The sequence below is a fragment of the Kogia breviceps genome, chromosome 10 (assembly GCF_026419965.1).
Source record: "Kogia breviceps isolate mKogBre1 chromosome 10, mKogBre1 haplotype 1, whole genome shotgun sequence".
In the NCBI taxonomy this organism is placed as follows: domain Eukaryota; kingdom Metazoa; phylum Chordata; class Mammalia; order Artiodactyla; family Physeteridae; genus Kogia; species Kogia breviceps.
In genome coordinates, this window is record NC_081319.1 from 96,876,188 (window position 1) to 96,904,091 (window position 27,904).

Sequence of the window (27,904 nt, forward strand, 5' to 3'; positions counted from 1 at the left end):
AGAACGAAATGGTTTCAGATGCCAAATTTTAGCTCTTTATGCCTCTTTTTATTTCTTATTAGTTATCTATTTTGTACATAGTAGTGTATGTATCTCAATCCCAATCTCCCAATTCATCTCATTCCCCGCCCCCGCTTTCCCCCCTTGGTGTCCATACATTTGTTCCCTACACCTGTTTCTATTTCTGCCTTGCAAACCGGTTCATCTGTACCATTTTTCTAGATTCCACATACACGTGTTAATATACGATATTTGTTTTTCTCTTTCTGACTTACATCACTCTGTATGACAGTCTCTAGGTCCATCCAGTCTCTACAAATGACCCAATTTCATTCCTTTTTATGGCTGAGTAATATTCCACTGTATATATGTACCACATCTTCTTTATCCATTCATCTGTCATTGGACATCTAGGTTGTTTCCATGTCCCGGCTATTGTAAATAGTGCTGCAATGAACACTGGGGTGCATGTGTCTTTTTGAATTATGGTTTTCTCGGGGTATGTGCCCAGCAGTGGGATTGCTGGGTCATATGGTAGTTCTATTTTTAGTTTTTTAAGGAACCTCCATACTGTTCTCCATGATGGCTGTATCAATTTACATTCCCACCAGCAGTGCAAGAGGGTTCCCTTTTCTCCACACCCTCTCCAGCATTTATTGTTTCTAGATTTTCTGATGATGGCCATTCTGACCAGTATGAGGTGATGCCTCACTGTAGTTCTGACTTGCGTCTCTCTAATAATTAGTGATGTTGAGCAGCTCTTCATGCGCCTCTTGGCCATCTGTCTTTAGGCCTCTTTTTAACGCAGAACATTGCGTAGTTTGCCTTCCGCATCTCTCCCTTCGTGTCACCACCCAGTCCTGTCCGGCATCCCTCCTCAGTAACATCCCTCTCTCCCCTCAGCTTCCACAGCGGCGGCGGTGCTCACTCAAACCAAACTCTTAGGAAAGAGCTAATTAGTCTATCTTGTTACGGCAAATCATCTGATAAGAACTCTGTACTATCTGTCGCATGGTTGTTTGCCTTGAGGCAGAGCCAACAAAACCATATGTTTATGAAAAAAAGATAATTTTCAGATACCTTCAGGTATATTATCTACCTAAGAATAAGCTACACACCACAAGGCATTTTCATCTGAATTTGCAGCTTCAGTCCTAACACTTTCCACATTTTCCCCTCCACCAAGTGAGGATGTGCTTTCAGGCCAAAAAGTGTGTTGAGGGTGTAGAAGGATGGAGGGGCGTGTGCCCACAGTATCTCACCCGGTTTACAGAGGGGCATAGGGGTGGTCTGGTCTGTACATTTATTATCAAAAGTAATATCCTGATGGGGCTTTATCTGATGTGTTCTTTCAGAAGGATCCAGGCTTGTGGCCTCAACTAATAAACTCTCTGCATTAACATATTGCTCTGTTGTAAAGTTTGGATTTTCAGTAACACATAAACGATAAAATGAATCTGTATATAAAATGTCTGTTGGCCTTGTTGATCATTCAACGCACAAGCAAGTAAGTGAACAAATAAAAACCCACCACTATGTAACGTAATGGAGCCTGTGGACTAAAAAGCCCAAAGTTACTGAAGTCTCAGTAATAGAGACTCTATACCATAAAGAATAATTTACAATTAAAATACAATGTTTTCTTCTGGGATTCAGGAGAAAGTATCTACGGGACATGCTGATGTGTGTGACAGGAATGTCTGACACTACAGACATTTTTTGTTGTTTTTTAAACAAAATCTTACCAATAGGTAAGTAGGTAAAGAAGGAAGTAATCTTGTCAAAGTTAGAGGATGCCCCGTCCCTATCCATACAACCACACATGCACACATGAGCAACATACGTGCACACGCTCACGTGAGCACACATCTGCATTGTGACCCTTGAAGAGGCTTCACAGAGCATAGTCAGAACATCTCTGCTTATATTTACCCTAACAGAGCCTGAAGCCATAATAGTTGGGCTTGGCTTGGTGCCTAAACTGTAAATTTGTAATTAGTTCCAGAAAAACAAATGATACTCAAAACAAGAATGAGCTTGGGAGAGAGGGAGGAATCTGATTTGGAATGTCTGCCTGTTCTTATGAAATCATCTGTGAAGTACGGGGCATCTTGAGTCCTGGGTTTTAGCTTTGGCTACTAACGAATCTGATTACCTTGAATAAGTTACTGAGGCTCTCTGTCCTCCAGTTTTCTCCTATTTGTAATGAAGAATTGCAGTAAAAAATTTCTGTCTACCATCCATCATGCAGATGCTGCATGCCACCATATGTAGAAAAATACATTCCAAAAACAAATACTAGGATGCCTAGAAATTCTTTCCCATGAACATTCAGTTCTTTGGGCAATAAATAAAAGAAAACAAGATTATTCTGCTAAATACAGCCTGTCATTTCAGATGACTCCGACCCATCTTTCATCAAGCATACCCTTCTGATGGTGGAACAAGTTCTTGGATTTAGAAGGAACAGACACCATGATGCTTCAACATCATCAAATGTCTTAAGTCACCATCCCTGTAGTCAAGGGATCCAGGAGTGGAAGTAACCACAGTCTGATGCTACAAGGGCCGGCCAATCACTGTATGCGTGGGACTTGATCCCATCCTTTCTCTGGATTTCCAAGTGACTCAACCATACACCACGAGCTAAGGCATCATTGGACAAGAGCAATGTGCCATTGGGTGGACCGAAGCCAGGTGGTGATAATTTAGGGCTCCATGTACATGCTCAAACATTCATGACACAAGGACGCAAAACAACTTTGAAGCACAGACTCCTTGGAAAGGCCACAAAACATACTCACTTACCTTCTGCCTGAAGTGATCTGGTCTGACTCCTGTTGGAACCCTTCCCCTTCCACACTCCTATTTGTTTGGTTGCTACCTCCTTTTCACTCGGACCTGTATTTTCCCCTAGTAGAAACAAAATGTTCAAAATTGTGATTTTGTCATCACAGAAAATATTGACTCTATACTCTGAGTGAAAACAAAATCCATATTAAAAACACATAGTCAATAGGCACGTTGAAACATGCTTCGAGGTGATTCCAAGTATGTTTATATACAGTTGGACTCATTCTCAACTAGACCATCCCTTTGGGAAAGATCTTTTGGGATATCCTATTATAACAGTTCTGTTACCATTAACTTCTGGAATTATTTGGAAATCATTCCTCCTTAATTAGCTTGGCTAATTGAAATTTTATGTATAGGATTAAGACAATTTCACCTTGACATTGGTTTTTATAGGTTGTGTAGGTTCACGTGAATAATCAGGGCAGTTCATGAAATTCAAGATCATGTTCTGTCTGAAGAAAGAAGGAAAACATAGGGCTTTCTTTTCTTAAAACAACAGAGAGACCAATCATTCATTTATTCAACATTTATCTAGCGACTAGGTGTCAGGCATCGTTCTAGGCACTGAGTAGCCAGAAAGGAGTAAAACAATCTACTTTTGTGAATCCTCTCTGTAAGGATACTCTGGAGACTGAGAACATGTTGTAGAAAAGGATAGATTTGCAAAGTTATAGTTAGCCGTGCCTTGTGCAGGTTTTAGTGCCACTGCAATTGTATGTAAAGGAAACGAGAACTCTTGATATCTTATCAGAAAATACTAATACAACAAAAATAGGCCAGAAATAGAATAGGTGGAGAAAATTGTCTAGGTTTAATAAATTCCTATAATATTAGTTATTTTTACACTGCAAATTTTCTCCTGAACTTACTTTTGCGTGACAACGAAATGTTATCTAATAAAATAGTCAAATTGAAGCTGTATGCCCTAAGAAGCAGAATGACAGAATAGAAAAGGCAATAGCTTTTTCTTTTAGTTCTGGACATGAAGAATTATCCCTGAACCTCAGTAAGCCTCAGTTTTTCCCTCAGTAAAATTGAAGAAAGAAATTGCTATTCCACCTTGGAATGAAGGAGCATTTATAATTATTGTATTCTTCTTTGGGACAGGCTAAATTTGTGAGAGCAGAGACCATGTCTGTCTGTTCTCCCATGTTCTCCCAAGTTACAAAGCCTTTGAGGCTTTCAGAACTATTTGTTGGCAGACAGTACACATTTGTTAAAGACTGTTGTGAGGGTGACATGAGAAAACATATGACAGATTATTTGAACATTGTGAGATATTTTTAAGTTAAACTCACTTTGTTTCCTGCTTTCTTGATATTTTTGCAGTCTGGATAAATGCTCGACCTCTCTTTGGGGATAACCAAGTTGCTTACCAGGAAAACCTTGGTCCCAAACTTTGAGAACAAAATCTAGCTTACTAGCTAGCTACACTAGCGGTTTTTCCATTTTGCCCCGAGAGGATCTATCATTCCCCAGGGATTTCAAAACAAGGTTTCAAAGTGAAACTTCATCACAGTCTCTGAAAGCATCTTCTTCTATTGGCACCAAGATAGGATTTTATGACGTCCAGTGGTTCAGATGCATACCCCAGCAGCTTTCTGAGTCAGGCTTTGAAACAACCCATCTTTCTGTCATGAATGGTCAGGATAGATATCCACACAAACCCAAATCAAGAAAAGATTTGGACAACGTCCTGAGAACGCATCACAATAAGTCATGCAGTATTAATCATCCATCAGTCCCACCCTGTTGCTCCTTAGGAGGAACCACACTCTTTCCCAGCATTTCTTCACCCAAGTCCACTGCAGTTGGCTACCTCCAAGTGGGGTGTCTGTCACCATCCCCCGCCACCCTCCGGGACTGAGGACCCTGCTAGTCTTCACTTACAGCTCTAAGTGAGCTCAGCATTTCAAGGAAAAGCATTTTCTTGAAAGGTCCCTTCAAAACAACGGCCCTCATAAATTCCCTGTGACATCTCTGGCCCCTTCGTGTCTTCCTTCTACTTTCCAAAGTGGATGGCATGTCACGTGCGGGGGATGTGGGCCCCTCGTCTCTGCTATAGACCAAGCAGCCCCCAGCCATAGGCTTCACCTCATGACTTAGCTGGTTCCCAGACTCGACCATCCCTCCAACTCCCTTCGGTGCCACCCAATTCCATCTCAAGCCAAATCTCGTCCAGACGGTGACCCGCTGAAGCTCTCATCATGGGTATCTGAGGGCTGGCTGCTGGCAGTTCAGCATCACTGCCCAAATCAATCCATGCAGAACTGTGGCACAATGACCACACCGTCTGGCATCACGTCTGAAGTGTTCCATTTACTTCCCTTCAGGGACATCAAGGTATATGTTTTCCTACCTTCAATGAATGCCCTATTGAAAGCCCTAAGGAAAGGCAACTAACTGTGAAGGACATTTACCATCAGCATGAAAGTTCCAAGGTTTTACGATGTGTCTGACAGAATCAGACAAAGGTCCTTTACCCTGGGCACTTATAATTTCCCAGAAAACCCGCTTTGTTCTGCCCACACCTGGCGCCCTGCTAAGTGCTGCTGGCCGGTGACTGTACCCAGATGTACACTGAACCGTTGCTGTTGAGTTTCCTTCTCTCTTTCTGGAGGTGAAGGATTTGCTGGGATCAAATCCCCAGGGGAGCAACAATAAAGCTAAAGCATTTGGGTGCTGAGTAATAAGGCTGAGATGGGCTCCCAGGGAAGTCTTGTGTAAGGAGCCATCCTCTGTGTGTGTGTGTGTGTGTGTGTGTGTGTGTGTGTGTAGGGGACAGGGGATATTGTGAAGTCTAGTAGGGAAAGATTAATTCTTCTGAAGTACCAAGAAACCCAGGAGAACATACATCGGACAGTAATGATGAGGAACAAAGCCTCTTTAAAACATTTCTAAAGGTTGTTCCCAGAAAGGAAGGAAAAGCTAAGATGTTCCCCCCCACTTCACTCTCACCTCCTTCCCTCAGTGTTATATTTAGATCCTTCCTGGAGCAGAGTTCCTCCTCCCATCCAGCAGCCCAGGGCAGCCCCCTGTCGCCATGGTGCCAGAAGATGCCAGGACAACACCCGGCTTCCTGAGCTAGACTGCAGATGCCCCAGCCCCACACAGACCAGCAGAGGCTGTGTCCCAGGGGGCTGTCCACATGGGCACCATGGGAAGGCCTGGTGGGGGGGGGGGTCCTTCACAGCCTGGGACAAGGCCAGGGCTGACAAACGCCAAGCAGCTGGAAGAGGAACAAGTGGATCTTGGGAAAGGAATGGAGTAAGCTTCAGGAGATAGTCGAAGCTGACACTTTGCTGGCACAAAATGACATTTTATCAGCTATTGGGAAAATGGGCCACAAGTGCTTGGTCCTAAGGGATTTGAGTGGTATTTATTTTTATTTTAAAATAATTCCAGACTTAGAGAAAAGTTGAAATAGAACAAAACATTCCCATGATAGCTTCACCCAGATTCCCCAAATGTTAACATTTGCCTGTACCACATTTTCTTTGTCATTCTCTCTGGAAGGATGGATACACAGATGTATAGATATAGATATAGATATGGATATATTGATATAATTTTCTTTCTGAACTAGGTTGCAGTTATTATGTCCTTTTGCCCCCAAATCATTAAGATATTATTATCTAGTTGATAGACCCTATCCTAATAATGTCCTTCATAGCAAAATAATTTTTTTTCTGGTTCAGGGTTCAGTCCAGGATCATGGGCTGCATTTAACTGTCTCATCTCTTTAGTCTCCTTTAAACTAGGATCACTCTAGAGTCTTTCTTTGTCTTTTACGAACTTGAAATTTCTGCAGAATGTTCCTCCATTTGGATTTGTCTCACGTTTCCCAGGTTTAGATTCAGATTATGTACTTTTGGCAGGAATGTCACAGAAGAGATGTGTCCCCCTCACCCATTGTATCAGGAGGCAAGTGAACTTGATTGGTCCCATTAGCAGTGAGGCTGACTTTGATCACTTGGCTAAAGTTCAGTCTTCTCGGTTTCTCTACTAAAAAGTTACTGTTTTCCTCTTTGTAATTAAAAATAATCTTGTGGAGAGATACTTTACAATTAAGTCAATATCCTGTTTGTCATCAAGCTTTCACTGGCCAGGTTTAGTGGCGTCCATTGATGTCCCTTACCTGAATCAACTGTCATTGTGATGTTTGCCAAATGATAGTTTTCTAATTTTGCCATTCCTTCTACATTTATTAGTTGGCATTCCACCTCCCTTTCCCCCTTATTTAACGAAAAATTTATTTATATCAGTTTGGCCTCATGGATTCTTATTTTATTTAATGGATAATCATCTATTAATGTGAAATTTATTTTTAAATAGTGACGGTGATACACTGGGATCTGATGGGCCATACAGAAGTGTTGCTTGACTTTTTCAGTGGTCCCTGGGATACATTTTCTTCAAGCGTCCTGGGAAATGGAACTTGCTGTTCATGAGTTGTTGGTTTGGATTGCGGTCAGTAAAGAAAACTGACCTGGGGCCAACACAACTGCCCAGTCTGCGGTTATGCATTGTGGGTGGTGTTAAGAAATAATCTCCCTCCCAGAGGGCCAATATTTGGGGCCTTTGGATGGTTGTTGTGACCAGTGGAAGGAATTTGGACACACAGGAGTTGGATGGTATGCTGGCCAACTTGAAGGCCATGAAGATCAACTCAACTGATTTTGGAATTCATCCACCCTTCATGAAAGGCAAGCAGGTTGCACATGGGATTGTGAATTGAAGATCAGTGAAGGTCAGTCATGGGGGTGACTTCTGCATCCTAGACTCTAGAACTCTCATCATATGGCTTCCTTTTCACCTTCCCCTGCCTTTCTCTTTGATCTGCCCCCTGCTCAGTCCCTTGTTTCTCATCAACTTCTTGTTTTTATTACTTTTTTCTGATTCATCTGCTTGTGCCTTAGGCACCCAAGGGCCTAACTTAATCCAAAAGATCAGGTCTCAGATCTGAAGCTTTTACTTACGGAACTCTTCTTAGAACTGAGTGTAACAGGCCATGGTCACTTGTGGGTTATGTTTTGGAGAAACTGGGAAGGATCTTGTATCGGTCAAAATTCTTTGTGAGTAACAGAAATCAACTCAAGCTCCTTCAAATACAAAAAGACGGGCTTCCCTGGTGGCGCAGTGGTTGAGAGTCCTCCTGCCGATGCAGGGGACACGGGTTCGTGCCCCGGTCCGGGAAGATCCCATATGCCGCGGAGCGGCTAGGCCCGTGAGCCATGGCCGCTGAGCCTGCGCGTCTGGAGCCTGTGCTCCGCAACGGGAGAGGCCACAACAGTGAGAGGCCCGCGTACCGCAAAAAAAAAAAAAAAAAAAAAAAAAAAAATACAAAAAGACATTTACTATAAAATATAAAGAAGCATCAGAAAAAAGCCCAAGAGCAGAAATGTCAATCAACAGATCTTGGGGAGGGTTTAAATCGGACTGAAGTGCGCTCAGGTGCTCTGTCATCTGTGCCCGTATTCTGACATCAGCCCCATTCTCTTCTCTCCTCTCTGTAGAATGACTTGTTCAGCGTCTCTGGTCCAAGCGGGAGAATATGTCTGCCCCTTTGGAGACAGAGTTTATAGTTGATGGTGCCAGTGAAAGTCCAAAAAAAGAGGAATCTTTGTGTATTAAGCAAATATCTCAATAGATACCCCCTAGGTTTATTACCCCAAATTTTCTCTTATTTATGTCTTAAATTCCACTATTATTAAGTCTTAATTTTTTTGTTAGAAATCCTTCTTCAGGCATATTTAATAAAATGTTAAACAATTTAACAGTAAATTGTTGGAAAAAAAAAGTAACCCCCCCCCCACTGTATATAATCTATTGTCTAATGACGGTGTTTTAAATATTTGATGTCCATTTTTCTGTCCTTAGTTCTGTGTGTGTGTGTGTTTATTAACCACATGGGTACAATATTATACATACATTGTTTCAGCACTTGCTTTTCTCACTTAATTACGAACATGTTACCTTGCCATTAACATTTATTCTAAAACATAATTTTTAATAGTCACACGGTCTTCCTTCCTAGGGCTGTGCCGTAATTTAACCAATTCTCTATGTTTCAAACAGTCGGTGTCCCTTCAGTCCATAAAGCCAACCCAGGCAATTAACTGCCTTTACTCCAAAGCTGTAATATAGCTTTGACTCTCTTCCTCTGGTCAACATTTATCAGCCTGGAGTGGACCAGGCTTCCAACCTCAGCCAGGAAGATTCTTTCTCCCAGGACTTTGGAATTGGGGCCTATAGATTCCCAGTTTTTTGTGTTGTTATGCACATTTTTTGGTAGCTGGAAGGCAGCCATAACTTCCCATGGGGAAGGAGAAGCAGAAATAAACAGCTGACTAAGATACAGATGAAAAAATCAGGGACAAGAGATGGAAGGAAAGTAACTCCACGGGTTGTCTGTGATTTTTCATGTTCAGGTTTTAGTCCTATAGTAGGTTGAATAGTGTTGTCTCTTTAAAATTCCTATCCACTTGGAACCTCGGAATGTAGCCTTACAAGAAAGTCTTTGCAAATGTAATTAATTAAGGATCTCAGGATGAAATTATTTTCGATTTAAGGTGGGCCCTCAATCCAATGAGTGGTGTCCTTATAAGAAGAGGTGGGGCTCAGGGACAGAGGAAAAAGCCATGTGAGGACAGAGGCAAAGATTAGACTTATGCTGTCACAAGCCAAGGGACCCCTACACCTTGGGGCCACTAGAAGGCGGAAGGGCAAGAATGATTGTCCACTGGAGCCTCCGAAGGGAGCATGGTGGCCCTACTGACACCTTGGTTTCAGACTTGCGGCTTCCAGAACTGCGAGAGAATAAATCTCTGTTGTTTTAAGCCATCTGGTTTGTGGTACTTTGTTAAGGGAGCCAGAGGAAGGAGACACCAGTCACTTCCCAAGGACCAGCTGCATTACGGTCTTTGACTCAGGCAAGAGGGGGCCCCTGTCTTGAGCCCCTTGCCTTGGAGCCCCCATCTTAGGATCCCTGCTGCACCCTCCTTCTAGCCAAGCCCTCCCCATGGGGGCTAAGGGATGTGCCCAACTGAAACCCAAACTTTCTTTTTTGAACCATGCTCCAAAAAACCAGGATCCCTGAACTCCCAGCCCAAATGGCCCAAGCCCATTCGGGGACCCTTTCCCTGGGTTTCGGCATTTCGCCTTGCTAGTACATGTACCCCCTAGATCCAAAGACTAGGTTAGCGTGGTAGTTTGCAGGGGGTGAGAATGGACTTGAATGGGTGGGCTGGTGAGTCCACACATGTGATGATCAGCAAGGTCCCTCAAGATGTAGAGCTGACCAGGAGGTGATCAGAGAAAAAGGGCCAGTCAGTGCCAGGGGACCAGGGGGCCTGGGATGAGATTCTGGCTTTCCACAGGCTGCATTTTCTGACACAAAACTCTGAGAAGTCTAGTCCTCCAGACTGTTGTGAAGGTATATTTGTCAAGGTAGGGAATCAGATCATTATAGTTAACTGCTCAAATATTATATTTATAGCTTGGTTATAACCCTTAAGTACTGAGACAGCTGGAATGGGGACCTTCATTTGCCCTCTTGCCGAAAGTTACAGATGTCAAAGTCAGGGCCGCCCAGTTGTGTTCGTAACCTCAGTCCCATGAGACATGTTTGTCTTTGTATCACCAGCCCCACTCCTTTGCTTAGGCCGGCTGGTCTTGGCTTCTGCCTCTTGCCTCTACAGAATCTTAGGGCACTCTATTTTTTTTTTCAAATTTAGGTTACTTTCAGTTTGTGGCCATTCTGTTGTAAATTACACTACAGTGAATCCAGATGCATACATTTTTGTGCATATCCTCCATTAGTTCATTAAGATAAAGTCCTAGAAAAAGGAATGACCGAATCACGGGGTGTAGAGATTAAGACTTTAATACACAAAATTCTTCCCCACAGGTGGTATAAGAGGATGCCTCTCCTCCCCTCCCCTCCCTGCCAATGATTAAAAAATATCTTCCAAGGATTATTCTTTTCTTTTTAACTTCAAATGCATTGAATTCTTAGTGAAAATACGTTAATTTGATTGCTCGTCTGCTCCTCCATAGAACATTCTAGGAAATATTAGACCCTGGGTTTGGAGCTATGCAAGACTTGCTAAAAGGGTGTCAAAGGTGTAGACAGGTCTTCACAGGTGGTGATGCCGAGGGCAGTGAAGACAGACATCCTCCCTCTCCCAGCTTTACTCAGGATGTCCGAGTTCAAACTCTCCTTTTATATGTTACCGAAGCTACTTTTCAAACAGCATTTTGGAGAAGGAATCCCAGGGTCCCCTATATGTGACCTTGTACATCTTATTGTTGTTTTCTGGTGATGTGAAAGGGTGGTAAAATGACGTAAGGGTACCAATATCTTTCTGCTTCTGAATGTCGGGTGTGGCCTGTCTTGCCACTCCCTTGTGAGGAAAAGAGTGAAAGCATGACAGCGAAACAGCAGACGTGTACGGCTGGCGGGAGATGCCATCGTCGCCAGCGTGGGGAGAGAGGAGGGACTTTTTTAAAGGAGTTGACAGAGGCTTTACAAGCATACAGGTCAGAAGGGGGAAGAGTCATTGTTTCAAGACCAAGAAGAGTTGAAAACCAAAGATATTAATCATTAAGTCCTTCCTGGGCAGTTAAGTTAAATTAAAACCCACCCTTATATACTTCCTAAATTGTCTGACACACACACGTTCACACACACACACAAATGGACTGCGCGCAATTCTTCAGCCTCTGCCTGTGGAAACAAAATCAATATTGTGTTGCACATAAAGCACCTATTTAATTTAAAATTGCATTTTATAGTCCATTTACCCCACGGGAGTAGCCCAAAGTCAGTCACTTCTTTCTGTTCATTTCCAAGCTCCAGCTCACTTTCCATTGTTCTCCTTGTCAGTGTTAAGCTTGTGAAGGGGGTTTGAAACAGACAAGAAAAGCTCCAAGCAGGAAACCAGCTCTGAGACCTCTGGTGAAAAAAGCAGCGCACACACGTGCACACACACACACACACACACACACACACACACACACACCCTCGCGGCTCTAAGCTGGCACGTATTTAGCTTTTTTGTTCTTCCAATTCACTGTAGCATGAAGAAGGAAGAAAGAAAAAGAAATAACAGCCTCAGAAGAGGTGTATGCACGTGTGTGTGTGCCCACGTGGTGCTGTGTTGGACACATGGGTTATGATGTCAAAACTGCAGACAAATAATCAAAGTGATATACATAAAGTATGTTCTCTGCCTTAGGGCCCCGGGTGTTACTTGCATAATCTTCTGTCCCTCAATCAGCTGTTTCAGTCCTTGCATCACAGCATAATTCCTTCTTCACGTAAGGAAAGGAACCCGTCAACGAAACAGTAATTACGCTGAGCTAAAACAGGCATTACGAACACCTGTCGTCCGAAGCGTCCATGCACTATATCGTTCAGAGGTTTCCAAGAGACCTTGTTCATAGTTACTACATGTGGCAGCAACAAATAGCTCATAAACGCATACAGATAAGAAATTTAATTTCCTTTCATTTTCTTCAAATCTATATCTATTCTGAGTCTCCATCTGTCCAGGTACTTGGGACATATTCTTGGTCAGTTCATGGGCACCCCCCCAACCTTTCTCCATGTAAACTCTAGGGTGACAATGTTCTACTAAGATGCCAGGCAGGGTATAGGTTCCTGTTGCTCTGTATTCACACTGGCATCCACTGAGATGCCCATTGCTGGCCCGGTCCCCAGATACCCATCCACACAGTTGGCTGCAGCCTCCATGTTACTCCATTATTCTGTCTTCTCTCATTCACAGGCTGTTCTACTTCTACTCATGCAGGGATGCTGAAAACTCTAGAAAACTCCAGCTGCCTCCCTGCCTCTCCCAGGTCCATGGAGCTCTTTGGCTGCTGCCACTCTAGAGGCTGCAGACCACGGCGTCTCAACCCCCCCCCCCCCCCACAGCCCTCTCTACTCCAGAGTCTGTCTCCCCTGCAAGGCTCCCCCTGAGAGTGAAACATAGATTCCATCTCCCGACCCGCAGACACCCCTGAGGCCCAGGGCTCTCCTAGCAGATGCAGGGCGTTTTCCTAGTGACACCATCTCTCTCCTCTGGCTCATCACTTGCCTCCAGACTGGGAAACCCTTTCAGATCTACCGAAGCTGTAGCGGACGCCATGGGTGCCTCGGCCAGATCACGGGGATCCTTCAGCTGTCCTTTGATGCCCATCTCCTGCCTTTGTGTGCATTTGCTTTTAATGTCCTGCACCTGTGACTCTCTTCTGAGTCCCCCACGGGGCTGTTGGAACTGCTTTCCGTGAGCTAAAGCTCATACACATGCAGAGAGCCTGAAGGGTCTCGGAGTTGATATCCAAACCCCCCCCTCCCAGGGTGGTCTTTAGCCAAAGCCTGATGGGTGAGGACATATAAAAGCCCAGCTCTCTTATCTCGAGTTGACACAAACTCTGAGGCATAATTGATGCTGCAGGATCAGGCCGAGGCTGGCAGTCACACTCTTTCTGGCCGTCCTCCTTTCCGTAGTGGAGGCTGGGGTGTGCCGCCCAGACCCCCTCCAGGACAGAAGGTCTTATCCCCCGGGGGCCGCGAGCGCTGCCACCAACAGCCCTGGCTGGGAGCCCTCGTGGGAGCTCAACCCAAAGCCTGCTCAGGGCAGCCCTCATCCACTGGTTGGCCGATGCCGGCGTATAAACACAAATGCCTTGCCACAACGTGGCACGATGCTGGAGGGCCCCTCCACCTCCAGAGCCCTTCCCGGGGTCAGCCAAGGCCTTCACAATCTGCCTCCCAGCCCAACTTCCTCTTTTACCCAGTCCTGCTGACGCCCCTTCCTTTGCCCAGGTGGTAATGCTGGGCGTGTTCTCCAGTGACCCTCCTGCACAGGGAGGAGGGGCTGGGTGCGGGGCTCTGGAGACACACTACCGTATTAGGGATTCGGCTCTGCTACTTGCCAGATGTCTCAGTTTGTTCGGGCTGCCATAAACCAAATAGACTGGGTGGCTCACAAACAACCAACGCTTCCCTCTCATAGTTCTGGAGGCTGGGAAGCCCAATTCATGGTGCACGCACATTTCAGTGTCTGGTGAGGGCCTGTTTCCCAGACGGTCATCTTTTGGCTGTAACCTCACATGGCAGAAGGAGTGAGAGCTCTCTCTTGGATGTTTCTCATAAGGGCACTAATCCCATTCATGAAGGTCCCACCCTCATGACCTCCCAAAGGCCCACCTCCTAATACCATCACCTTGGGGGTTAGGATTTCAACATATGAATTTGAGGGGGACACAAACATTCAGCCTATAGCATCAGAGGTACCATTCTGGGCAAAGTACTCCATTTCTTGTTACCTCAGTTTTCTCATCTGTAAAATAGAGATGATAATAATACCTATCTTACTGGGTTGTAATGAAAATTAACATACATAAAAACATGCTTTAAATCATGCCCAGCACATATAAAGTTTCCAGTAAATGCTAGCTATTTTATAATGTATACAAAGTCTTCAAATTTTTTTCTGAGGACAAGACTTTTGAAATTCAGAAGCCTGAAAAACACTCCAAGCTTCACCTATGTCATTGCTTCTTGAGATAATGAGTGTAGAACAGTCTAGCTTGAAAGAAGGAAATGGGGAAAAGGAAGGAGGTGGGGAGAAATGAAAATTGGTTAATATTTCAAAGTATTATCCTGCCGTGTATACTTAGAACCTTTCATCTTGGACTAAGCCAATGCATTGACCATGGAAAGAAGTCATCTAGTTATCCTGAGACAAACCTTTTTTTTTTTTTTTTAAATCAAAAGTCACAATGTTTGATGACCGTTTTTCAGATCCTTAACTTGCTTTCTCTTGTGCTGTTTAGTCAAACTGAGAGCTCAAAGTTTCCAGTTAAACCAGGCCAAGTCTGAACAGGATCACAGGAAAAAGATACCATCAAATTAGTCAAAAGGGTGTAGAAATAGCTTTATTTGGTGGGAGGAGAGGAGAATGCAGGGGTTAGTTCTCTGTTCATTTCTGTGTGACAAGGAATCTTCCCCCAAACAAGGTGGTTTCTGGTTGGAGGGCTGTCTTGGACTCTATAGATAGCAATAAGGAAGCCTTTTCCTCCTATGGCAGGTGTGCATACAATGCTCAGCCCGGGACTCACAGGAAACCTTTCCTCTCTGGTATAAAACAACAGCTATGGGAATTCCCTGCTGACTGAAAAACAGGCCTAAGACGCTCACCCCTTGTAACCTTCTCAGCTGTGAGCACCATCCAATCGTAAAGCTAGCAACTTTGGTGGGGACACCTTATTGACAATAGCGCTAGGAGAAGAGTGGCTTGGATTTGGAATTAAATATTTATAATCCCTCTCTGGGGGCAGTGAGCTTAGCACAAGGCATCCACGGGCGTTGGCTCTCCTGAGGTATTTTTCTCATTCTCCCTGGCACAGATAAAATCTAAACTGTACTTAAGAAACAGTGTTAAATGTGTTAGTTGACTGAATCTGGCATTTATAATGCAATTTAGCCAAGTTTTATATTGACAGCATGACATTTTTAAAGGGCCCTTTCTGATTAACAAGGTTCAGAATCACTCCCCTGATTATGCTCGAGGAGTGAGTATAAAACGCTACAGGCTCTGGAAGCAATGAACTGAGGCTCTGTTAGCGTTCGAGGCATTTTGCTTTCTTAGTGACAATGTGAGGGAGGATCGGGCTGGGGCTACATTTTTTTGGACAGAAGAAAATGTTTTCTTGTTTTTAGGGGACTTTCTGTAAGAAAAAGTCCTCAATGAGCAGAGGGGCATCTGCAGATTCCAAGCCAAGAATGAACAGGTGATCCAAACTTTACCTTTTGCTTTTGGTGTCTGGATAAAGCAAAGATCTCCAGCTGGGGGCGGGCCAGAGGGGACACAAAGCTCTCTTTCCAAAGAGCACGTTGAGAAACTGCTTAATGTATCTTAGCTCCATTCCCATTCCCGTTCCTCTTACACTAAATATTTCCTGAATATCCCCTAAATATCCATCAGTTGCCTTTGGGTCTCACATAGGAAAGAAGGGAGACATGTGAGTCATCTTTTACAAATGGAGCAAATGCCACACAAAGAGGGACATAAATTGTCCCAGCTGCTTCCCAGTGGAGCCAGACGTGAGTCCACTCCCCTGAAGACGATGATCCTAGCAACCATATGCTGAGTATCTGCCCGTGTGCCAAGCACCATGCTAAGAGTGCTACCTATTTTTCTTTTTATTGTGGTCAAATATACATCCCATACAATTTCCATTTTTGTATACACTTTTCAGTGTACAACTCAGTGGCATTTACTATATTCACACCGTGCAGCCCTCACCATCCATCTCCAGAACTCTTTTCATCTTGCAAAACTGAAACTTCATCCTCATTAAATAACTCCCCATCTTCCTCCCCCAGCCCCTGGCAACCACCATTCTACTTTCTGTCTCTATCAACTTGACAACTCTAAGAACCTCAAGTAAGTGGAATCACACATCACGTGTCTTTTGGCAACCGGCTTATTTCACTCAGCATGATGTCCTCAAGGTTCATCCATGCTGTATTGTGTGTCCTAAGGCTGAATAATATTCTGTTGTATGGATATATACCACGTTTTGTTATCCATTCATCCAGTGATGGACATCTGGGTTCCTCCACCTGTTGACTGCTGCAAATAACGCCGCTGTGAACATGGATGTACAAGTGTGCGCCATCTATCTCGCTTCTGATGCCTGTGATGATGCTGGAGCAGAGGGATCATCCCCATTTTACAGGTGGTAAAACTGATGCTCAGCGAAGTGACCTGCCTACGACTCTTCTCCTAGTGAGTGGCGACGCAGAGATGTGAAGCCATATCTGCCATCCTCCTCACCTCCATCCCCTGGTTGGGTTCAACCCATGTGTTGTGCCAACCCAGCATCAAAACTTCTGTTAGACAGCAGGTGTCCTTTAGGACAATCTCTCTTCTTCATCATCACTTGTGACATGCTTCCCTATTTATGGGTTGATCGGAACCTGGTGAGAATCCAGTAATAGATACTCAGGGAGTTCAGAGATGTCAGATGCCCACTCCTCCGCATGCAGGGAGGAATGGAGTAGTCGGAGAATTTAGGAGATGGCTCCTGGGCGTGCTGGTACACCAAGAGGCATCTGGGCAGGGGATTGAGAAGCTCCGTTCTCAAAGCCGCGTGTCAGTCAACGTGAGATCCAGAGGGGAGAGAGCAGACCCAGGAGGCGGCATAGGTACCTAATTCTCATCCTCTGCACCGCACGCCCTTGGGGAAAAGGATACAGAGACCCATCCAAAAAACCTGCCTTTCCTGATATCTAAGATTACAGTTCAATGTCTCTGGACCTTGGACTCCGTACTGATAAAGTATTTCAAGGAAGACTCTTTTTAACCTAAACGGAAAGTGTTAACATGTCTAACTACTTGTGGGCGTGGCCAAAATGATCTGCTTTGCAGAATCTGACTTGCATGGGTTTTGTTTTGAACTAAGGAGGCGGAAGGAGGTTAGGAGGTGCCCAAGGGCTAGAGAAGCAGAGTGAGAGTGGGAGTGGCTGCTGCCCTGGCCGGCCCCGCCCACTGTGTCCGTGTGGCCCTGAGCTAAACAGAGGGGGCCATCCTTCAGAAGAGGCACAAGGCACAGGCCCTGCACACACGTTCCCAGATGACGGGAGCGGGGAGGGGAAGGAGGCTCTACCTCCCCAACACAGGCCCCGGCTCCCTGAGAGCATAGGGCAATGGGGGTGATTTCCTGGGAGCCTCGGCAATGGCAGTGGGGAGCGAACATCGGGCGACTTCGGGGGCTGTCGCCAATGGGGGTCACCCGCGAGGAAGAAAACGGCAGGTGCTGGTTGAGGAACAGCTGACAGATGGGGGCCTCCGGATCTGACGGGGGTGGGACTGTTAGTGCCCCTTGGTGAGTGACTGAGTGAGACAAGAACCAGAGCAATCGGGGCTCTTGCACGGTTCCCTCGGACCCTGGGTCCCCGCTGTGGTCAGGCTCTTAGAAATGAGATGACCTTTGACATCTAACCCTCTATGACTCTAAGTGATACTAACTGTGCTCTGCAGAGTAAAACAGAGTAAGACCCCATCTGGGAGGCAGGAAATCACGCCACAAACACCATGACAATGGTTCACGTTTTCTCATGTTGTTTCTGATGAGCTCGGGACACATGGCTTCCTGTCGCTGATCCCGGCACTAATGTGAGACCCGTGGGCCCAGGCACCGCCTCTGAACTCAGCAGCCTCTTCCCACTCCGTCATCCTGACTCGGGGCACCCGTTCCCCCAGGCACCCCATCTCCCCGTGTCAAAGTGGCACCAGGCAGCATGTCACTGTGAAAGGACCCGTCAGCATTTCCATTCCAGTCACTGCCTTTGGAGGGATGTATTATTTGCCCATTAAAATAAATTAAAGCCTTACTGGAATACAGGACCTTAGCATGTAAGCAGTTTGTTGGAGGGGGTGGTGTGTATAATCTAAGACGAGGTTCAAATTTACCCTGATTTATTTGTAAGCTAACAGAAAACACTGTCAAAGGAAGATTTCACAGTCAGTATACATTTCCCCCCCTAGAAACAATAGCAAATGACAGTCAAGCAGGGCAAATCTAACCTGGAAAGACATTGCTGGGCACCCTTCCTCTTCCCAAATGTCAAAACCAAGCTCTCTCTGTGGCTCAGCTCTAATGAATTGACCAATTGATGATCTCTAAATGACAAAGCCGCAGGCAGATGGTGCCTGTCCCGGGCACCTTCCCTGGGAGGTTTCCTGGGGTGGCCTAATGTCCCCCAGCTCTGCTGACAGGGCAGCACCCTAATAGCAAGACCACCGCTAGCACAAACTGCCTCAGAAACTCCTGCCAGCCATAACCCCCTTCCTTCTGTATTATTACTGGGGAAGAGGGCCCAGCCCCAGCACCAGAGAACATGCTTTTTAATGACTGTGTTTCCAAGTGATTTCAGTGGCAGGAGGTTTGGACTGGCTGGGGTTTGTTTGTTGTTGAAACTGAAAAATATGACTTTACTAAGGCAGAAGTGGAAAGAGACTCCCGCTGGGAACTTCCAAAGATGTTGTTAGTACATTTCTTAGCCTAGGCTGGCAGGACCGAGAGCTGAGATGAGAAGGGAAGACATCCCCACAGAAATGAAGCCAGAGGTTTACCTGGCTTGGTGAGGTGCTAACAGCTAACAGTAGCTCTTTCTACCGGCAGGTGCCAAGCCCCGTTCTAGCGGCTTCGTACGTATTAATGCAGTGACTCCCAACCAAAGCTTTGTGAGTCAGGAGGCGTCACCACCCCACTTTCACTGCAAAGGAGCCTGAGGCCCCGAGACGTGGAGTGGCTGGGCCCCAAAGACGCAGAGAGCGCGGGGTGGGCCCCAGCACCACACTCCAAGCCAGCAAGCCCGGCCTGCTCCCCTTCGTTGCCACAGAGATGCCCAAAGCAAAGGGCAGCCCGGGCAGATTTTAAGGAAGGGGTTGTCTGACCCTTTGCTTCTTACCTTGAAAATAAAATGTCACTACTTGGGCACTGAAAGGAAGTGTATACGTGTTGGTGTGTGTGAGCGTGTGGGGGCCCATGTGCCTGCCTGGGCACCTCATGCTTAACATTGCAGCTGTTAGAACTGCAGAGAAAGGACTTTGGAGAGAACGCATCCGGTCCAGAAGCGCGAGGCGGCCTGTCCACAGCCTGCCTCACGGCACCTACTGGCGGCACAGCAGGACCTGGTACGCACCTCGCCACCTCCGCCCAAGCTCTTCTGACCACAGAGGAGAAGCGCAGGTGTGCTTTGACAGAAGAACGAGGAAGACAGTTTGTCGACATATTCAGAAGGGCAAGATGAGACCAGCCCAGGAGGGAATTAGCATTAGCTGCCAGTCTCGGGAGTTGGGAGTGTCCACAGTCTTCCAGAAAATTCTAACCCTCGTGTAGGAAACACACTTGTTACTTTTGGCAGTTGCAGGAACATAAAAGGGGTGTCGTGCCTCACTTGACTTGAGCCCCCCATCATTCCCTAGGATGGACCAGCCACCTTTCTGGAGAGGTCCTTGTTTTTCACTTACAAACATTCTTGTCTTTAAAAAAGGTCTAATCAGGAGAAAATGATGTCAGCAAACATTGCCTGTGCAGTGCTCCAATGGTGCCTGAAAGACGCCCTCCTTCCCAGCTCCTTGGAGCCTAAGAAGGAACAGACCTGCCCTCTGCCACCCCACCCCAGGGACTGCCCTGGAGAGGGAGCAGAGAAGCTTCTTCAGCCTCGGCACACAAACCTCCAGCGTCGAAGCCCTCCCTCACCTATTGCTGGTTTGGATAAAACCTCAAAACACAAAGGGTAAACATCTTCCCCCAGTTAATTTTCTTAGTTATTCTTGAACAGCTGTGACTCCTCTTTTTAACCCCCTCTGTCTTGGTGGGGGGAACTTTTCCATATCCTTTTAGAGACCACTAGTCCTCACACAGCTTTTTAAAAGCAGAAAAGGGAAACCTCCTTCTTGCAGGTTTTGCCTCTCCATTCTCTGTTTCCTATGGAAAGTCTGTCACCAGTGTCCCTTTAAGAGGAACTGCTTCCCTGGCAAGAGTTCCCTCTGTTGTTTTTTTTTTTTAACATCTTTTTTATTTCTTTTTTGCGGTCCGCGGGCCTCTCACTGTTGTGGCCTCTCCCGTTGCGGAGCACAGGCTCCGGACGCACAGGCTCAGCGGCCATGGCTCACGGGCCCAGCCACTCCGCGGCCTGTGGGATCCTCCCGGACTGGGGCACAAACCCGTGTCCCCTGCATCGGCAGGCGGACTCTCAACCAATGCGCCACCGGGGAAGCCCTTTTTTAACATCTTTATTGGAGTATAATTGCTTTACAATGGTGTGTTAGTTTCTGCTGTATAACAAAGTGAATCAGCTGTATGTATACATATATCCCCATATCCCCTCCCTCTTGTGTCTCCCTCCCACCCTCCCTATGATTACAGCTCTATTTACAATAGCCAGGACATGGAAGCAACTTAAGTGTTCATCGACAGATGAGTGGATAAAGAAGATGTGGCACAGGGACTTCCCTGGTGGCGCAGTGGTTAAGAATCTGCCTGCCAATGCAGGGGACACAGGTTCCATCCCTGGTCCGGGAGGATCCCACATGCCGCAGAGCAACTAAGCCCGTGCACCACAGCTACTGAGCCTGCACTCTAGAGCCCGTGAGCCACAACTACTGAGCCCACGTGCCACAACTACTGAAGCCCACGTGCCTAGAGCCTGTGCTCTGCAACAAGAGAAGCCACTGCAATGAAGAAGCCCACGCACCACAACGAAGAGTAGCCCGCCACAACTAGAGAAAGCCTGCGCGCAGCAACGAAGACCTAACGCAGCCAAAAGTAAATAAATAAAATAAATTTATATAAAAAAAGAAGAAGATGTGGCACATATACGCAATGGAATATTACTCAGCCATAAAAAGAAACGAAATTGAGTTATTTGTAGTGAGGTGGGTGGACCTAGACACTGTCATACAGAGTGAAGTAAGTCAGAAAGAGAAAAATAAATACCGTATGCTAACACATATATATGGAATCTAAAAAAAAAAAAAAAAAAGTTCTCATGAGCCTCAGGAAAGGACAGGAATAAAGACGCAGATGTAGAGAATGGACTTGAGGACACGGGGAGGGGGAAGGGTAAGCTGGGACGAAGTGAGAGAGCGGCATGGACATATATACACTACCAAGTGTAAAATAGATAGCTAGTGGGAAGCAGCCGCGTGGCACAGGAGTTCCCTCTTGCATCCTGAGGGAGCATGGCGGCTGATGGGGGCGGGGGGAGCTCGGGGGGGAGGGAGCACAGAGAAGAAGGAGGCCAGGCAGTGGCTCACCCTTCTTCCTCTGGGTGCCCTCTGCTGGGGTGAGGACAGTCGGAAGGCACCCCAGCTGGGTGTGAGACAGGCCAGGGTCTGGATCCCAGCCCAGCAACTAGAATCCATGTGGATGGGTTAACTAGCTGCTCCGCAGCTTCCTCGCTGATAAAATTAGAAGCATAATGTCCACTGCACAGGGGCTGCTGTGAGGACTAAATAAGATGATCTACAAACCCCGCCTGGTACCTAATAGGTTGTCAGGAGCTCTTGGTTCTAGTGGTCACCTAGGGCAGGGGGAGGGGACACGACCGGATTCGGGGTTGAGGACGCCACTCATCTCTCTCTCTCTCTCTCTCTCTCTTTCCACCAGAGGCACAACAAACAAGTTTTCTCGTCTCAGGAAGAGACCACAAGCCAGTTGCCACTGCCATTTCTTGCTTCCCTCAACTTGCAAAAGCCACCAACTGCCTCCCTTCTAGTATTCAAAGTGCTAAGTGATCAGCACTTCCATCCAAGTTTTTCAGGCAAAGAGAGATGCGAGACCACCAGGAACACCTCGAGAGAGCAGGCTGCCCCCAGCAGAGCGACGGGCGAGGGCTCTGAGCAAAGCATACGCTGGCCTTTCCAGGATTTCCTCACTAGATCACATGCTTCCCAGGAGAGACCTGAAATACAGGCTACCGTGGGACAGGTCACTGATGTATATACAGCTCCCAGAAAAGTGCCTGGCAGATGGAAGTCCTCAAAAATATGTGTTGAGTGAACATACAGTTCCTGAGAGAATGAATACTTCAGGGGTAGAATGGCTTCAAAGGCGGCCGGCCTCAGACCTCCTTTCCATCTCACCACTTACTAGCACTAAGCACCTTGAAAGTCACTTACCCTTCTCCATTCGGTTGCCTTATTTCTAAAGCAAAGAAAAGCCCATCGACTTCGGGGAGGGTCTTACGGATTAGGGACAGTGCATGTAAAACACGTCACGTGCGGAGAAGAATCCAGAGTGGCCTGGCACTCTTAGTTGGTGGGCCTGAGGACCTGGCGGGAGCATCTGGTCCCCACTCCGGAGGGGAGGAACGCCATCTTGATGCTGCTGGCCTTGAGATACCGCACGCCTCGGAGCCCCTAAGGCGGGGCAGGGAGCCTACACATCCATGACTCTTGGCCCCGAGCAGACTTTCTCAAGGGGGATCATGTTCTTGCAATGAAACAGCTCATCCTCCTCTCTGGTGCCCCTTGGGACAAAGGACCCACACTGGCAAGACCCTGTCCTCATCACCGCTGACCTTGTACCCGGACGCCACCTTCCATCTCAGTACTTCCTCTCTCTCTCTCCTCTCTCTCGGGTTCAAGGCCAAAGCTACCAAAGGAAACCCCTCAGCGGGGATCACTTGACTGAGTCACGGACCCTAAGTCTGCAAAGCCGTTTGTGGTCAACTCTATACCAGCAGGACATCTCAGTTTCAAAAATACCCCGCCTTCCAAGATCAACTTATTCCCACTGTATCAACATTCGCTATCTGTTTGCACTAGTATGGCTTTGATAGAACTTGTATCGGTATAAATATTACTTTCGCTTTTAACTGCTAATTATATCAACATAAACTTAATTTATAGTGATAATCACAGTCATAACGCGCTGCTGCCGAACACATCACCACTGATGCTTTGAGGCATCGTGTGAACTCTGCCATTAGCAACCAGGTAAATGCTGCCATTGCTCATTATGATACGGGCTGAAGGACTTCTCTAATTGACTCCTTCCCAAAGTCCACAGTAGGTAAGAACAACATAAGACTAGAAAACGGGGGTCAGCGGATCACCGCAAACCTGTCTCTTACGATAGCCCATGCTGGTAAGTATGAGATTGCAAAGGAAGACCTCAGTCTGCCAGGACCATATTCTCAGTTTTGAACTTAGTTGAGGTCACATTATATCAACTGAAGCATGATACTCTCACTCAGACAAATGCCAAATAATACTTACTTCGTACAGTGTGCTACTTCTATCTCCCTATGTCAGGATATAAAAAGGGAAATGTGTTGCATCTTGTGAATTCATACTGCTTTTTGAATTCAAGTGATTCAAAGTGCTTTACTAATTTCAACTAGTGGTGCTTTTTCGGTGACAGTTCAGTGGATGTTTGTTTATGCCACCCAGTATTTACTTTCCCACCTTGAGGCAATAGTACCCTGATTTTGCTTTGGGGAATCCCTGACCCGCAAGACTCTCAGTGCACACTGTTCTCATAATGTGAACTCCAGGAGTGAAGCACGTGATTAGCTAGGATCATCCAATCAGCAGATTCTGGCCACACCCCGTCCATAGTGATTGGTTCAGGGGGGAGCACATGACCCACTTCTGGCCAGTGAAGGTCAATGAGACTCAAGTGTAGGAAGTACAGCTTCTCTTCTCTCCATTGGGTACGAGGGACAGAGAAACGCACTGTGGGGTTACAGTCTCAATCTGCTGACCCCAAGGAACGTGCTGACTAAGAATGAAACAGGCTACTGAGGAGAACACAGCTGAAAACCCAGAGTAGGAGAGAAACAAGTGCCCATGACATTTAAGCTCTTGAATCGTCCTGTGTCTGAAGCCAGCCCTTTCCCTGGACTTTTCAATTATACAAGTCAAGAATTTGTTTTCACCTTAACCCCGTTGGCTGTTTACTGTCACTTGAAGCCAAAGTAATCCTAATTGATGCAGGCATCAGGTGCACATCAGGTAGGATTATATACATTTCTATGATGAAGAAATGCGCACATAAAAAACTAACGCCCAGTCGGTAATGAAGCTGTATAAATTAACTACAGAAGGACGAGCAGATCCTAAATATTCCAGAACCAAAGTACCTTGCAAATACAAAAGAGTTTAACAAGATTCAAAACTCAGAAGCCAGAGTCGCGGGTACAAAAACCTATGTCTTTTCCTTGTCACATAATTCTGATTCTCCAGTTGTTTAGGTGCTAAAGAAAGTAAAATCTCTGGAGAGACAAACAGAAGCTTCAGGAGAGGTGTATGGAATTCAAGAGGGAAGGGGTGTTTATTCAGAGTCAGTGAAATGATCAATTCGAAAGTCAGAGAAGTTGATGAGAGACTAAAGTAAAATTCAAGAAGCCAGATACGCGAGATCCTCTTGTACTTGGGAAATCTGGTTCCGTGTGCAGGGCCGAGCCAGTGTGAGGAAAAGCAAATCCTCCGGGCTTTTGAAGATGCAGTTTTTCATCTCAGAATCCGTATTGCCAGCACCCCACCTACTGCTCTCTGCCGTGCCGGTGCCGGGCATGTTATCTGTCAGGGTCCCCCCCCAATTAGCACTTTGAACGCAATCACAACATTGGAGAGCGTGCCCTCATCTGCTGGGGTGGGCTGGCTTCTGCAATTAAGCTAAAGTTCAGGTTTTGGCTAATAACAGGAGAGGAATGTGACAGTGAAGGGAAGGCTTACTCATTAACTCATGCTAATGGGTGTTGTAACCACCCAGCCACCGGCCCGCCAGCCTGAGAGCCGGGCATGCAGTGTCACTCTGATCGCAGTGTGTTTGCAGGTTTATTTCACAACATTGCTGAGGTCTGGCAATTATCTAAGTGGGAGCGGTTTTAAGGGAAGAGAAAAGGATGGTCTTGTTTTAAGTGCCAGTCTTAGGTCTCAATATTTTATGAAATAGTCATTAATTTTCAATACAAGGCTGACGCTGATATTACGAGGCTCGCATGTTTATGCAGAGAACGTTCCCTGGATATCCCTAAGAGTTTGGTGAAATGTAGGGGAAACAATGCTCTCTCACTTATGGAAGGCAAATGACAATTACCTCACCAGCCCAAGTCACAGCAAAGAGAGGTCACTGCAAAGAAGGGGACGGACAGTTAGACGCTGGGTGATAAAGAAAATGCAGAGAATGAAGCTATTTTGCTCATTGTGGAAACCCTAGAATCCATTCTTCCGATCATTCCTTGAACACAAACGAATCGAGTGTGTACCTACTAAGAGCCAGCCACTCCGATCGGCGCTGCGTGTTCAATAGCCCAGAAAGCAGAAACTTCCCTGCCCACTGGGAGTTTACATTCTTTTGGCCACAGGGAATTAGGTCTCAGGAGACCCCGTGAGGTCTTCCATGCAGCACCTGCTGTCATGGAGCCCTTGCAGGCACCCACCAAGTCTTCTGCTACTTCTGGCTCTTGGGTCACCCAATTTTAGGCACTGGTGACCTAGAAAAGTGTCAACTTTCATGTAAACATTATATTTGAGCGTTAGGGATTGTAGGGATTAACCTACAGGCATTGAGGCAGACTTGGTTCTGTTTAGGTCAGTTGGATAAAGCAGACACGTGGACCCGACACTCTCTGTGCCAGTTAAAGCCTCCTATCGCATCCTCACAGACAGTGCTGGGCCCCCGCTGGCTGCCTTGCACACCCGCAATAGTAAACACATGAAGGAGGCGCGGGGATAAGCCCGTCGTGCTTGTCACGACTATCGTCCAGCTCCAAACATGTATTCTAAACACAACGGGTCGTTTGTCCAAAATGAAAACTTCTGTGAAAACCCACCGGGTCTGAAGGGCTACACAGATCTGCAGTGCGATCGGGTCATCTGTCAGGGGGCTCATTTTGGTGGGACTCTATTTCTACAGCTGCAGGTGTGCTCCTCAATGGATGCTTCCACTTAAACTATTAATAACATGAAGGAAAGTCCCAGCTTCCCTCTAGAGCGCCATCTATTCAAAATTAATTTATTAAAAATGCATCCTCGTCATTAGTGCTAAGCAGATTTATGAAAAGCAGATCAACCAGGATACATAAATGTGCGGGCCCTGAAGTCTGTATCTGTGCCGTGTTTGCTATCATTTATGTAGAATCCTGGCCATGTATGTCAATATTTGTAGACTACCACTTCGGAGGTTATTTATTTCTCCTGGTCCACTTCTCATGGTGACATGGCTTTCCAGCATCTTCTGACAGGTACAGTTGACACCAATCTACATTAACTTCAGTTTATGCTGAAAATATACCACTAAGTGAAGGCAATGTTCAGATGATGGTCTGGGTGTATGTTGCATGCTAGGGAGAGTCTTAAAATGTCTCCTCATTTTAAAATGAAGAGTATTTTGGCTTTTAATTTTTTGACAACGTTTTTACTATTTTCTTTGTCTTTTTTTTAGATTGTCAGCTGATTTAGTGACAGCTGGTAACACCGGTGACAACATATACTTTTTAAAGAAAGACTGGGACTTCCTTGGCGGTCCAGTGGTTAAGACTCCGCGCTTCCACTGCAATCCCTGGTCAGGGAACTAAGATCCCACATGCTACATGACACTGCCAAAAATGTAAAAATAATAATAATTTTTTTGAAAAGAACTTTAATAAGAACTCAGGTAAAGTCTTATGTAGGATTTCTCCATTAACCATTTCATCAGTGGGGGACTGGATTGTGCTAGTGGGAAGAGAGCGAAAAAAACCCCAAACCTTTTTGTTTTGAAACAGTAATCACAAAGAGATAAATTAGACGCCAGCCCTTCAGGCTGGAATCGTGCTTTCCTTGGCACTGTATAATTTCCGTACTAAGAAGTATTTTAATACATAAGATACTTAAGAAGTGTCTTTAATACTTAAAAGTATTAAGAAACATGTAAGCCAGTTTCTAATTTTCAAAAGAAAATTATGTTCATCTATTTATCATCGAATTTTAGGGCTGAAAAAGGATCACAGAAATCACTTGGCCTTGACAGAACGCTTGACAGCCGAGCCTTCTGAGGACTCAGGAATTACCTGTATGGCTCATGGTCCTGTAGCTGCAGCGGTACAGCCTGTACACACACCCAGATATTTCCATTACACCAGGACCTCTAGCTCCCCGCTTATCATTCTTTGTGAGTCTAAACTTTCTATTACCTTATCTTACTGCTTATCAATGGGGAAGAGAGAAATGCAGAATTTTAGAGTTGGAAAGGACTTATTTACTGATAGACATCACATAAATATTTATTTAGCTATCCCCTATTATGTGCCAGGCATTACATTAGATGTTCTGGAAGCTAACATAAGTCTTTTCCCTGCCTAAAGTTTTCATAATTTGTGGGGCAGGGAACGGTATACGTGCGTGTGTGTGTGCGTGTGTGTGTGTGTGCTGGGGCTGGTGCCAGGGCAGGCATGGGGGTTGGGGGGGACAGTTACCAGGGGAGAAAAGCCATCTTGTGCTTGCACTGTGTTATAAGGGATATGATACCA

The 27,904-nt window shown here is 45.9% G+C and overlaps 1 long non-coding RNA gene across 1 annotated transcript in view; it reads right to left on the reverse strand.

Moving 5' to 3' along the window:
- LOC131764539 (uncharacterized) overlaps positions 1 to 27,904 on the reverse strand; it is a 157,256-nt gene that overhangs the window by 54,280 nt on the left and 75,072 nt on the right. The window contains exon 3 of the long non-coding RNA XR_010842398.1: positions 2,809 to 2,913. This is a non-coding gene — a long non-coding RNA (uncharacterized lncRNA). The remainder of the gene's footprint in view (positions 1 to 2,808; positions 2,914 to 27,904) is intronic.